At 44.6% G+C, this 14,134-nt stretch overlaps 1 protein-coding gene across 3 annotated transcripts in view; it reads left to right on the forward strand.

Annotated features, from left to right (window-relative positions):
- HMGCLL1 (3-hydroxy-3-methylglutaryl-CoA lyase like 1) overlaps positions 1 to 14,134 on the forward strand; it is a 176,451-nt gene that overhangs the window by 49,754 nt on the left and 112,563 nt on the right. The window lies entirely within an intron of this gene.

Consider the following 14,134-nt stretch of genomic DNA (forward strand, 5'->3'; position numbering starts at 1 on the left):
TTCCAAATATGATGACCCTTAATGCATATATCTCTTTGTACGTCAAGAGGGTGTGAACAGATTAGTGCACCCTCTGAGCTTACTGCAAGCAGTATTTGCATAGATCCAGGCTGTTCATTTGGAATACATGTCTTACCATGCATTAGCGGTGGGGCTTAACACAGGATATAATTGAATGCTGTATCTCTTAACCCATGAGCTAAAAGCCAGCTGTAAGTCCCATGGATAATTGAATTCCAATCTATAGTGAACCCTATATATATGTACGGCTGTGCGGGCGGCAATCTCGGTCCTTGATGCGGCGATGGCTATTAAAGAATTGAGCCAACTGCCAGGCGGTGATACAACGTTTCGATTTATTATCGTCTTCAGGTATATATATATATATTTTAAGTATATTACTACCAGAATTCAAATGGAAAAACCTATAGAAACCAATTAATTATCTGTCACTATTCTAATGGAGAATACACAATAAAAACAAAGTGCACCATTTTCTGTCTTTTTATTGTATGCGCCATGTAGCTACAGTATAATATGTTCTTCTAGAGTGAGTAATACTGTAAGTGCTGTATAGTATGTGTTGTGGTAGTATGCTTCATATGTCTGCTGTGGGCAGTGTTTTTTCTGCCATGAGTGACATCCACATACATGACACAAAATATTATAGATACTTAAAATGTAAATTAACCATATTATACATAAAAAGGGAAGAAGGGGAATGCCTTCTAGTGTGCTGGGGGTAGTATAACACCCAAAAGTGAAGCAAAAAAAAAAATATAATAAATATAAATGTTACTGCAGCCTGACTTCTGTGTGTGCAGCCTCATCTGTCATAAACAGGCCATAAGCACTCTGCCTGTGTGTTTGGCTCTCCAGCTGCAGTGATTTGGAGGCTTGTCCTTTCTGGTTGTTTCCATTGGGCGTTGTTCCCTATATTACCTTGTTGTACTAAGCTCTGTGCTGGTTATACTGCTATTTCTAGTGCCTGATTTCTCCTGAATTCTCTGAACTATCTGTTTCTTTGCTTATACAGTACCTGTCATTGTGCACTCCAGCCTGTATGTACCTGCTCTGATAGAGCTCCTGTTTGTGACTCTGTGGATGCACCTGTTTTCTTTATGTACCTGCTCTGATAGAGCTTCTGTGTGTGACTTTTGGAAGTGCCTGTGTCCTGCATGTCCCTGCTGTGATTGAGCTTCTGTTTGTGTCTCTTTGGATAAACCCATGTCCTGTATGGGGTGTATTCAATGCTGTGGGCAAGCAGCGACAGCGAGCAGAGCTTCCTGTTCGCTGTCACCACTCACCCAGTCAGTATTCAACGCAGCCCCCCTCATACGCCAATTCCCTCTCGCTCCATTTTTTTGAGCGAGGGGGAATTGGCGTATGCGGCTCCAGAAGCAGCGAGACTCACGGCTAAATACAGCGGGCTCCCTGCATTAGCCGCAAGCCTCGCTGTTTGGGGGAATCCTCGCTGTCCTGTGACAGCGAGGATTTCCCCAGAACATTGAATAGAGGGTTAAACAGCGAGGATCGCTGGTTTTCTGCAATCCTCGCTGTTTAACCCCCCTCGCCGGCCCCATTGAATACCTGCCTAAGTATCTGCTCTTGCTGGGCATCTGTATGTCCACTTGTATATTCTGGTGTTGCTATTAGCGACTAATCCACGTTTGCCTGTCCTTAACCAGTGCTACTCAGTCTGGCCCTGCCTGTTTGTATGTCTGTAACTGGTGCTGCTCAGCAGTCCGGTCCAGTCCATTTGTCTGCCTGTTACTGGTGCTGCTCCGCAGCCCGGTCCTGTTTGTCTGCCTGCCTGTCCACCTACACTGGCACAGTGATGCTACCTGCGACTAATACCTCGGCCATTGTGGTTCACTGCTTAGTGCTTGGTAATGCTATCTCGTTACTGTGGCGATAGTGTGTACAGCTGCCGCAGTGGTCCTGTGCTAGTCCCACATGGTAGTGTGCTAAAGTGTCTTATTTGTCTTGTGTGCTGGTCCTTCCTCCTGTGTCCCAGTCTGCCTCCAGTCTTGTGTTTGCCTTGCCCAGCCTCCTGTAGCAGTAGGGTTACCACCTTTTTCCTTTAATTCTGGACACATATTAATTACACAGGTTCTGTGGCTGGCAGACTGCAAGACTCCATTTCACCTGATTTTAAACTTCCACAAAACCTGTGTAATTAATGTGTCCGGAATTAAAGGGGAAAGGTGGTAACCCTATGTAGCAGCCTTGTCCAAATTAAGACCTGGCTTCGCCCCAGTACCTGGTGGACCTACTGTAATTAGCTAGGGAAAAGTGGCAGTTTTAGATAAAGCCTTCGCTTGCATAAGGCTTTAAGGACTGCTGGGCAAGAGCAACCGTACCACCCTGGTGCCGCTTCTAACACTTATCTGAAATGCATATCTTCGGTCTTAGGATCACCACATGAGTCATTTTTGGAAGATAACACCATAAATATAACAGTGTGTCCCATTTCTAAAAAGATAGATTTTGCATATGATATTATGACAGTGCAGCAGAAAGCCTATTTGAAACACAGAGGTCCCATAAAAACATTATCACAATGGATTTATAAAGGTTACTATCAACTTGATGAAGTCATACTGAGACAAAATGCATTGGGCCTTTCACACCTGACCCTCTCTACACACAGATAAGCCGTTATGTTTGTTTTATCATATACATGTGTTTCAACAGTTTGCCATGAATGCAAATGCTCTTACCGTCGCACGTATTTTGAAGGTATTTTTAATATATGGGATGCAATCAGATGTGACTGTCTTTTTAAAAGAACAGGGATCTATCAAAGTCTAATGCTGTGTACACACGGGGTAACATGATTGCTGGGGATATATTGCTAGCAATATATCCCCAGCAATCATATTGCTCAGTGTCTCCTTTTCATCAGCGATGAAAAGGAGACACTGCTACGGGGCGGAGGGGGAGCGCAGCAGCAGCAGACGCTGCTGCTGCTGTCACTTTGATGGGAGGAGGGAGGGAGCAGCGGCACAGGGCTGGGGAGATCAACGCTGACCTCCCGGCACAGCGATTGCGGGGAAAAGCTCCTGTGACCAGCGACCATTAGGCAGTGCACACGGGAGCGCGCAGCTGGTGATTTATCGCTCAGCGACCATATTCCCAGCGATTTTACATGAAATTGCACCCGTGTGTACTCACCTTAATGTTCACAATATATTCTTGTACAAGTGTTGTTGATGCCCATCAGCTGGAAAAGGTTACAAAACCATCTCTCATGAGTTTGGACTCCACTAATCAAGTCAGACAGGTTGTGTGCAAATGGAGGAAATTCCATACCCTTATTACCGCATACCTCCCAACATGACCCTCTCCAGGAGGGACAAAATCCTCTGTTCCTCTTAATTTATGATTGCCATCACCTGTGTTGAAACACCATTCTCATCAATAAACCTGTTCTAAACCGCTAATGGCAATCATACATTAAGAGGGAAGTCCATGAATGGAGCATTATGTCCATCCTGGAATGAGTCATGTTGGGAGGTATGTTACCGTTCCCAGGAATGGTTGACCAACAAAGATTATGCCAAGAGCTAGGCATCTAATAGTTTGCAAGGTCACAAAGAAACCCAAGGTAAAGTCTTAGCAACCAAAGGCCTTTCCCACATTAGCTAATGTTTATGTGTCCACCATCGGGAGGACACTGAACAACAATGGTGTGCATGGCAGCTTTTTGGATTAAATATGAAGTTATGTGTGGAGAAATGTATACACTGCATTCAGCATAAAAACCTCATACAAACTGTGAAACATAATGGTGGTGGTATCATGGTTTGGACCTGTTTCACTGCATCTAGCCCAGGACATACTTGCCTACCTGACCCTCTCCATGAGGGAGAAAATGCTCTGTTCCTGGTGAAACACCAGGTGATGGCAATCATCAGTGACGTGCGGTGAGGTCATTGCCTGGGGTGGCACTGACCACACCACCACCACCACCCCCCCCCCCGAACATGGCGGTGCTACATATGCAGCGGCCGCCGGTACATGCGCCCCCCCCACTCCCCTCCCACCACCCGGCGGACTCACCTGTCCTCGGCGGTGGCGGCGGCCAGTCCTCTCGGCGGTGAGACGGGTGAGTGACATCTGCTTTCTCCCTGCAGGCGCCGAACTCCCCGCTGCCCGCGCTGCTGCATCTCCTCTCCAGGGCCCTGCATGTATGTGATTGGACAGCGGATCCAGCACTGGATCTGCTGGCCCAATCACATCTGGGGGCGTGCGTTTATACTGGTGCCCCTGTCATTGCGGCATGAGTATAAGTGCCGCTTCCCCATTCATTTTCAATGGGCTTTTACAGCCCATTGCTGCACCCTGCCCCCTGCCCACCCCTACCCGCCCCCCGCTGCCCAGAGTTTTAATGTTAACAGCGGGAGGCACCTCTCCAGCTGCCTCCCACCCTCACATGCAGCAGTGGGAGGCAGCCGGAGAGGTAGAAATGATGAAAATAATAAAAGAAGATATATAAATATCTTCTTTTTATTACTTTCATCATTATGACAGGGGAGGCTCTGCCTCCCCTGCCTCCCCTGACTGCACGTCCCTGGCAATCATATATTACCAGGGACGTCCAGGAACAGAGTATTTTCTCCCTCATGGAGAAGATCAGGTAGGCAAGTATGCCTCACACACTCAGCACAGTGTCACAGCAGAATTCTTTTCTAATCTTCGCACATACAGACGTACAGATTTTCTGCCTGATCTATCTGGTGGGAACAAAAACCTGGTAATGTATGGGAGCATATGACAATCAAAAAATTGTTTCCAAACACTTGAAAAGAGACAGTTATCAGTCAGACAAATTGTTTAAATCATTCTGATATAACAAATTTATCAAAGCATATATATATATATATATATATATATATATATATATATATATATATATATATATATATATATATATATATGTTTTCCTGCATTTGGATGGAAATTTTTTATTGTCATATGCTCCCATACATTTCCAGGTTTTTGTTCCCACCAGATAGATCAGACAGAAAATCTGTATGTGTGTACGCACCTTTACAGTCATACAATTTCAATCTTTCACACTCTTCTTTATTATTCTGAGCACCTTGTTATATGTTTGTCTTTTAAGTCCTGATTTTAACCCTCAAAAATTTTACCCAAGCTAGAGGGTATGTCCTCAATCGCAAAAGGCTTATGCCCCCCCACCACACACACACACACACACACACACACACACATATGAATAAAATAAAAATATTATTTATATGAGAAAGTAAAAACATCTTTCTTCCTCAAAGGTGTGCATCCAGCCTATTCCATCTAGCCTGTAGTGCAGTCATTCCCAACCACAGTCCTCAAGGCACACCAACAGTACAAGTTTTAGTGATATCCAGGCTAGAGCACAGGTGACTTAATTAGTACCTGAGTGATTCTGATTAATCCATCTGTGCTGAAGCCTGGATATCACTAAAACCTGCACTGTTGGTGTGCCTTGAGGACCGTGGTTGGGAATGCCTGCTGTAGTGGAATAGCAAGGCAACTTGGAGTTGCAAAGGTTAGGTGTGGCAGCCAGCTTTAAAGGGCTTAAAAAAAAAATGCTTACGGTTTTGTGTTAAGTGGCCAGTGAAGCAGGCAGGTGTAAGTACGTCTATTTTGTGAATCTGGCATATTATTTTAAGCCTTCTAAATTTGCTCTTAAAGAGTAAACACCGGGTACTATGGAGGAGTTACTGGCCAGCAGAGGAATGGTCTGATGGACAGGCTCTTTTTTTAACAGGGGAGGCGTATATAGCCTACTATGTGGACATGACTGTGGCTGAGGCTATATGCAGCAGGGTTGGGGTGATGGGCCACAACAAAGCCCAAGAATGTCATGACAGAAGGCTGGATACCTCCAAGAATTCAGCTGGCCAAATAAGCCTGGCTTCCTAGGGCCTAGTTGCAGCCGTATACAATTCTGCATTGCAAATTGTGGAGATATGCAGGTGTTAGTGTGCCCTTCATTCTGACCCCCAAACTTGTAACGAGTTAGCAGTGGTGACTGAGTGACACCTGACTCATACCCTCCAACTGTACCGATTTAGCCGGTACAGTACTGTTTTTAACGGTCTGTACCGGCTAAGTCAAAGTGTACCAAATGTACAGGTTTTTTTTAGATAACCGGATCCTCTGACTCTGGCTTCCGGCAAACTGCATATGTAGTTTCATTCTTTCACAGCCGGCTGCTCTTCAGGGAGGGGGAGTGGCCGACCAAACTACAACTCCCAGAGGGCTTAGGGTGCCAGGGGCCGAGTTCGCTTTGTCAACCCAATGTATCCATATCACACACCCTATCATGACGAGCCAGTTTGCGCCTGCCCTGCCGATGCTGCTGCTACTGGCTGCGCTGAGCCTGTCACAATATATGACAGCGCAGCGCAGGAGACAGTTTGAAGAGCGGCTCACCTTCTCTGACTGTTAATAACAGAGCCACCCCCGCCCTCCTCCTATGTGCTGTGTGCCCACCGTCGCGTCCAGTAAGCAGCAGCATTTCTCTCCCTCTACCACCTCTCTCCCCCTATGTGTGTGTACTAGCAGGCTTTGTCCCAGGCGATGCCACCTGAATAAATATACTCTCAGCCCCTGCACACCAACTGCCGCTGACTGCTATAAGCCTGGTTGGACACAGGTAGGCAGTCTACTCACCTCATACATGCAGTTTTTTTTTTTTTTTTAAGTTTACGCCCCATTTACTCATGGCCACGCCCATTTTCTGCAATTGTACTAATTTTTACTCCTCATATGTTGGAAAGTATGCTGACTAAAACCATGACAGGACTTGTGACAGTACCAAAGCACAGAACTCCGGTTCCAGTGGTTAAGCCAAAGGCCCCACCTCCCACTGTGTGCTTTGAGTGCAACAAGTTTGGTCATGTATGGCAAAACTGCCCAAGACAGGGAGAGTCGATGGATTGCAGTGAGGGCAGGATACTTCGCCCAGTGATAAGCATGGCTGCTTGAAATATGACCCAAGCAGAGTGCACCCTGTTCCATGTCATGTACTGCTGGAAGGTTGGAAATCTGGGTGCTGGTGGACACTGGCGAATGTGGTTCCTTCAGGTCCTGCCTACTATCAGGGTGTTGTATATCCAATGTGATGCAGAGGAGTGCCCTGGGTTTACTAACCACTGACAATACAAGGCCGACCATTAAAGTAGGTAGCTGCGGTGACTTTCCGTCCACCTTATACAGACAAAAGGTGAAATCGTCCCAAGGCGCAAAGCCAGAATCCTGCAGCCGTACACTGGAAGAAGAGGTTCACCAGAAACCTCTTATCGACGAAATTGCAGAGAGAGGAAACCAATGTATGATGAACGCTGGTTTCTTGTTTGCTTCAACTGTAGCTCATAGAAAAATAGAGAAACATAAACATACATAAATTAGGGATGTATGTGTGTGTGTATAGGGTCTATATATAATAGTAGCCCAGATGGCAAAGAATATCTGGAAGGGATATCGTACCCTCACTCACACAGAGTAATGGGTATACAGGCGCATCAGGGTATCTTTAGACTTCATAAAACACCTTTATATGTGACGGAATGAAAAAGTGAATGCGTACCGTACTCACATGTACGATCACTTTTATAATCGCATAAGGGTATCTTTTGGGATTCCACAGGTACTGCTAGGCGGTTATGGCAAATATCCTCCAACCGTCCCCAAACATCCAAAAAGAGAAAGAAAACGTTCTCTCTTATTCAAAAGGTTTTATTTGGGATATAACATAAAAGATGTGCAGGGTGCAACCTGTACCCAAAGTTGTTATCAGAACAAAAGGGAATCGTACCTGAAATGGCAGAGTATGGCCATCCACTGCCAGTCAGGTGCTTCCAGGGTTACAGATAGATTCACTGCACAGCTCCTCTCCACCAACGCGTTTCAACCGGTAAACTGTCTTTCTCAAGGCTGGAGAGCAGTTGTGCCTAGTGCTGGTATTTATAGTAATGGCTTAATCATGGTGGACTCTCCCATTAAGGGGGAGGAGATCCTACCGGAAATGTCAGTGTAATACTGATAATTATTTTAAATGGCTTATAAAGACATGTAATCATGGTCTATTTAGGGACTATGTATAGTCTGTATTGCCCCCGTTATACATAAAAGTTTGGACGCTTGTGGCTGGATTATAAATAAGTGAAAAACGTCTATGTTTCAAACCAGGAAGCGGCGGGTGACACGCATCTGAAGCGCACACGTCACTTCCGCCGCTTCAGCCTGGTCATTAGAGTGGTAGCAGATTGATCTGCTCTAGTATTCAAGCGGAACGTCACTTCCGTCTACATACGATGCCAGGAAGTGGCGGGTGACTCGCAAACGTCACATCCGCCGCTGCTGACTGGTCTTTGGGTTTATGCCAGCACGATCCCTCAAGCGTACGTGCGGCAAATGACTTTCGCCGCTTATATAGAATATCACGCTTTATATGCGTGTTGACGTCACTGGCGCCAGTTCAGTATGTAATGAAGTGGCCGTGCTAATATGTCCGGGTAATTCCATCCACCTTACCCACTAATCCTGGGACGTGACTTCCCTTTACTGCACGAGCAGGTTACGTGGCATGACACCAAGAAACGTCAGATGCTGAGGCATCTCTAGAGCCCGAGACCAGAGACTACCAAAGTTTGACATCTGTGAGAGCTACTGCCAAAGCTGAACCACCCCAGGAAACAAAGACTGAGGACCCATCGAACCCAGTTGCTGAGAAAGTATCATTGCAGGACTTTGGGGTGAGACCAACGTGATGATAGCAATCTGGTACATTTCTTTGAGACTGTAAAAGTGGTTTATGGTAGGGTGGTTGCTGCTTTACCACCAGAGGGTGTGCCATGTTTTGTGTTAAAAATGATTTGCTATTATCGTGTTACCAATTTACAGTGGAAAAGAGTCGATCAGTTGTTAGTTCCCTGAAAACACGAGCAGCTGATAATGGGACCAGCACATTCACATCCATGGGGTGGCCATTTAGGGGAGGGGAAATCTCTCCAATGCATACAGTTAAGGTCCTTTTACCAGGCATCTATGCTGCAGTCAAGATGTATTGTCATGAATGCCCAGTGTAGGAGAAAGAAGGTAAGGCTAATGGGTGCGCTATAAAACCAAAGTGCAGCTATACACTCACTCAATGAGTAGAAAACACCTTAGACTACTCAAAAGGTACAATGGTTTTGAAGAAGAATGAGTAAGTGCAATAGCGCTCAGAGGTAACCAAGTATAGAAATAATTTTAACCATATAATAAAATATAGTCAATAAATACCATACATAAACCTATACATTACACATTATATAACATTCAGCTCTTCCTCTATGGCAGCTCCCCACTGCTGGTCAAATCCTGCTGGCTTTGTCTCATGCTGCTGACAAGCTCTGTATAGTTGAACTGAAGAGCTGAATGTTATATAATCTTGGCAATGAGCTGCAAAGGACTGGGAGATGCTCAGAATAAGGGGAGAAATCGTTGAAGTTGAACCATCCATCCCAATACTTACTTACCTGTTGATCTCAGATGTGTAATGTATAGGTTTATGTATGGTATTTATTGACTATATTTTATTATATGGTTACAATTATTTCTATACTTGGTTACCTCTGAGCGCTATTGCACTTACTCATGAATGCCCAGTGTGCCAGAAGATGGCCCCGTGGCCAGAAATTGGGCTCCACTGGTACCCTCACTGTCATTTCCATGACTTTGGATAACATTTTTATGGATTTAATAGGGCACAATGGAAAAATCTGCTTGAGGGCACCAATACATACTAGTGGTAGTGAATTATGCAACCATATACCAGGAGGCTATACCCCTGCATAATATATGAAATCTGGCACTATTGCCAGAGAGTTACTAACACTATATACCCACCTGGCAATCCCGAAGGAGGTCTTAATGGACTAGGGTTTATCCCGGGTGTTAAAGGTAGACAGGGTTATCACCTCAGTGTACCACCTGCAAACAGATGGCCTGGTAGAAAAGTTTAATGAATACCGTAAACAAACATTAAAGAGAGCAGTGTCTCAAGAATAAAGAGAGCAGTGTCTCAAGAAAAGTGAGATTGCGATTTGCTCTTAACTTATTTGATGTTTGTAGTCAGAGAGGTAACCCAATCCTCTAAAGGGTTTAGGGCCAGATTCTCTAAGCTTCAAAAGTGATAAAATATAGAGTAATAAACAGCCAGCCAATCAGCTCCTGCCTGACATTTTTCAAACACAGTCTGTGACATGGCAGGTAGGAGCTGATTGGCTGGCTGTTTATCACTCTCTATTTTATCACTTTTGAAGTTTAGAGAATCTGACCCTGTGACCCTTTGAACTCCTCAATGGGAGACAACCCAGAGGGATTCCGCATTTGTTAAAAGAAGGGTGGAACAACAACCTGGTCAAGACTCTAATGTCGTTCAGTTTATGTCCCAATTGTACGGCCTTCTAAGGCAGATTGCGGCACTCCTGAATGAACATATGAAAAAGGGCTCAACAACTTTAAAATTATAGTTATGACATCACCGTAGTCAACTGGGAATTTGAACCGGGTAACAAGGTGCTAGTGCTTGTGCCCACTACAGAAAGTAAAATGTATGCTCAATGAAGGGGCCCTTATGAATTCACAGAGGTGGTGGAACCTGTCAATTATAAGGTTTGACAGGAGGGTATAAGGAGGGAAGTACAAATATACCATTTAAACCTGCTAAAACCTTGGAAGAAAAGTGCCAACCAGCCCTCTTTGGTGGCAAAAAAGGTTCCAGAATGCCAGATACCCATTGATGTCACACTTAGTCCTAGTCAAAAATAGGAAGTGGTGAATTTTCGTATCACAGTACCATTTCGGCAAAGACACAGATCATCCAACATGATTTTGTGACTCCCCCCAGGTGGTATTTAAACAGAGGCCATATCGCATACCCGAGGCAAACAGGTGAAGGAGATATGCCTAGGGGTCATAGAGGAATCCACCAGTGCGTGGAATAACCCCATTATCTTAGTATGTAAGCCTTCGGGTGCTTTAAGATTCTGCAAGGACTTCTGTAAGTTAAATCAAGTTTCTTGCTTTGATTCATACCCTATGGATCAGGTTGATAAGCTAGTAGAAAATTTCACCAAGAGTCAGTATCTTAGCACTCTTGATTTGACAAAAGAGTATTGGCAGATTCCTTTTACGGAAGATGCTAAGGCAAAAACAGTCTTCTCTACCACAGAGGGCTTATTTCATTACAAAATGCTGCCATTTGGTTTACATGGTGCCCAAGGAACCTTCCATAGAGCTTTGAATAAGCTTTATATTTAGACATCGTTATTTTCAGCTCTGACTGAGAACCACATCTACCAAAGTTAAAAGTGTGCAGTCACCCAAAATCAGAATAACCCACTTGGTCTAAACCCAAATGTAAGTGGCAACTTGGGACATTTCTCATTTGGTAGGATATTACCACATGTTCATACAGGATTTTGCCATTAGAGCAACTCCATTAACTGAATATCTTAAAAAGCAGTCCTCAGACAAAATATCTTGGTCTAAACCAGTGTCTCTGGCCAGAGACTTTTTGATGCCAAGAGGGTCTCCACCTTGAGGGACCATAAGGACTGCGGGGACGCCTGTGTTTGTAACATCTTGTGCCTTTATGTCTACTTCTTAAGTGGACCACCCCACTTGGTGAGAGTTCGGTCTGCATTGAGACCTTGATGTTTTTAATATTTTATTTTTATAAACAAATGTGCTGCACTATTATGTGATTCATTTTATTCACACATCCATTGGGACCATGTGAGCTGGTTGCCTATGATGACATCAGTGTTGTTCCAAATGCTTCAATAGTCTACTTTCCTTGTAGACCACCTTCAATGGAACGGGTTGTGAATACCCTATGATATACTTTGGAATTGTAGATTCAATATTTTAACAATACTTCACTATCCTGCTGTATCTTTTTCTGTCTTTTGGGTCTAACTATCCCGAAAATTGGGGAACATCCAACTCCTAAAGCTTCAGTGCTCAGAGACACACCAAGTCTTGTTTTTGGTATTGTATGTGGAAGTTTGAGGTGTCACATTTTATTTTGGAAGTATCCCAGAGATGCTTAGCGCACCATTCCATTTCTTCACTTTATAAGGCAGAGAGCTTGCCTGGGTGGTTGAAGCTAAGGGGGGAGGAGTGTGGCAGGGATAGCATATTTAAACATGAGGGCAGTGGCGTAACTAGATATCCGTAGGCCCCATAGCAAAAGATTGAAAGGGCCCCCTATTTAGCAACTGATTGTGACAAATGTATGTAAATCATATTACTTAGACAGTAAAGATGGGCCCTCTTCAGCTCTGGGCCCCATAGCAGCTGCACCCCTTGCACCAATGGTAGTTATGGCCTTGCATGAGGGTAATGTGGAAGATCCAATCCAGGTTTTAGAGCAGCAGCAGGAAAATTAGATCCAGTCAAGGTTTCCTAAACTGATGTGATCAAGGTTTGGATAATTAGCAGCACCTTTAGCTTTCTGTTATATATGTGCCCAGGGCAGGAGGTCATTGCTCCCAATGCTGAGAAATAACCTTGCTTGCTGAGCTGTTAATCTGATATGCTGTTTACCTGCTACAAAATAAAGACCTATACTTCATCTATATCCTGTATACGTTGTTCCTTATAACATTATATAGACCCTGGAATATTTATATATATATCAAAGTCAAAAGCTAGCATACTCAAAAATCACCACAGCAGTTTATACAGCGGATCCCAGGTGGCAAAACATGGAAGTATGATCGGCTTCACACTATGGCCCTTTTTCTAGTTGACTCGGACAGATGCGTATTTTCGGACGGCCACCGAGTGTTCTTAGCCCCGCCTACCGTACAAATCGCCCACACAGTCTGAATGCGGTAAGACGCAGAGCGAATGGACCGCGAGTGGATGTTTCATGTGAAAAACTCCCCCCATCTGTGGGAACCTCCCCCATCCTCCGATGGTCGCTGACCATCGAATGATGGATCGAGCGGTCAGCCAGCTCAGAGTGCTCCAGACCACTCGGACATTTCTCTGTGCAAAAGCAGGGATATGGGCGGGCAGCTGGCATCCGGCTATGTCAGCTGTCCATCCCCCACACATGCGTTACGGCCAGATTACCATACGTACGCCCAGCGTTTTCATGGGAATGCCCATAAAATTCGGGGCAAACACATATGGTAATGAGCCCAAACAGCCTTTCACGCCCCTCTCCACCCCCAGTTCGGATTGTTCTGACCAATCGTTTTCTGTACGGAATTCACGCCGTATTCAGACGTGCGTGGCATTCGTACATGCGCAAACACAAAACATTGGCTGTCTGATCGAACAAGTAGCCTTCCGACTCAATCAGAATAAGAGCCTATAGGTGCAGACAGCTCCTGGGGCTGGATGGATCAAAAGACAGGTGTGAGGTGTGGTTTCCAATAGTGATGCTGAGAGCTGTCTTTGAGCAGGCCTGCGTTTACTGGCGTCTGCCCAGTGTTTCTATGGGCGCACCCACCATTTTTGTGGGCACACCAATGAAACATCGAATGCCCACCCCGGAATGCCCCCTGCCTGTCTATCAGGCAGCAAGCAACCCGGCGAATGAAAAATTTGCCAAAGGCACTCACTGTGGGGGTATGCACATTATGACCTATGCGCATGCAGATTCTAACTTTATTCCTCCAGAAGGTGATAGATAAATAGTAAACTCAAATATGATTGGTTCCAAGGGGCAACATGTCTCACTTCTAAAAACTCTCTCTTTAGTAAATTTACTACTAAGACAGAACCTGGGAGAAAATGGGAGATCATGAGCAAGGTAGAGATAGTCAAGCAGCAACTTTACTAATATTCCAGAATTTGAAGAATAGTTCTATGAAACTACTTTAAGATGTTTGTTTTGCAATTTAGATACTAAAAAATGTGTTTAACATCACACATTGCCAAGACGCATCCTGTTTACAGCAATAAACACTAAACTGCAAACACACAGAGAAAAAGAGATTTACTGTAATTGCAGTTTTATGTCTTCTAATTTTTTTTTCTTTTTCATCCAGTCCTAAAAAAGGAAGTTTAGCATGTATGCCAATGATGCTGTTTATGGATTAGAAGCCACTTCCAT

This window comes from Crinia signifera, chromosome 3 (assembly GCF_055691185.1).
Source record: "Crinia signifera chromosome 3, ASM5569118v1, whole genome shotgun sequence".
Taxonomy (NCBI): domain Eukaryota; kingdom Metazoa; phylum Chordata; class Amphibia; order Anura; family Myobatrachidae; genus Crinia; species Crinia signifera.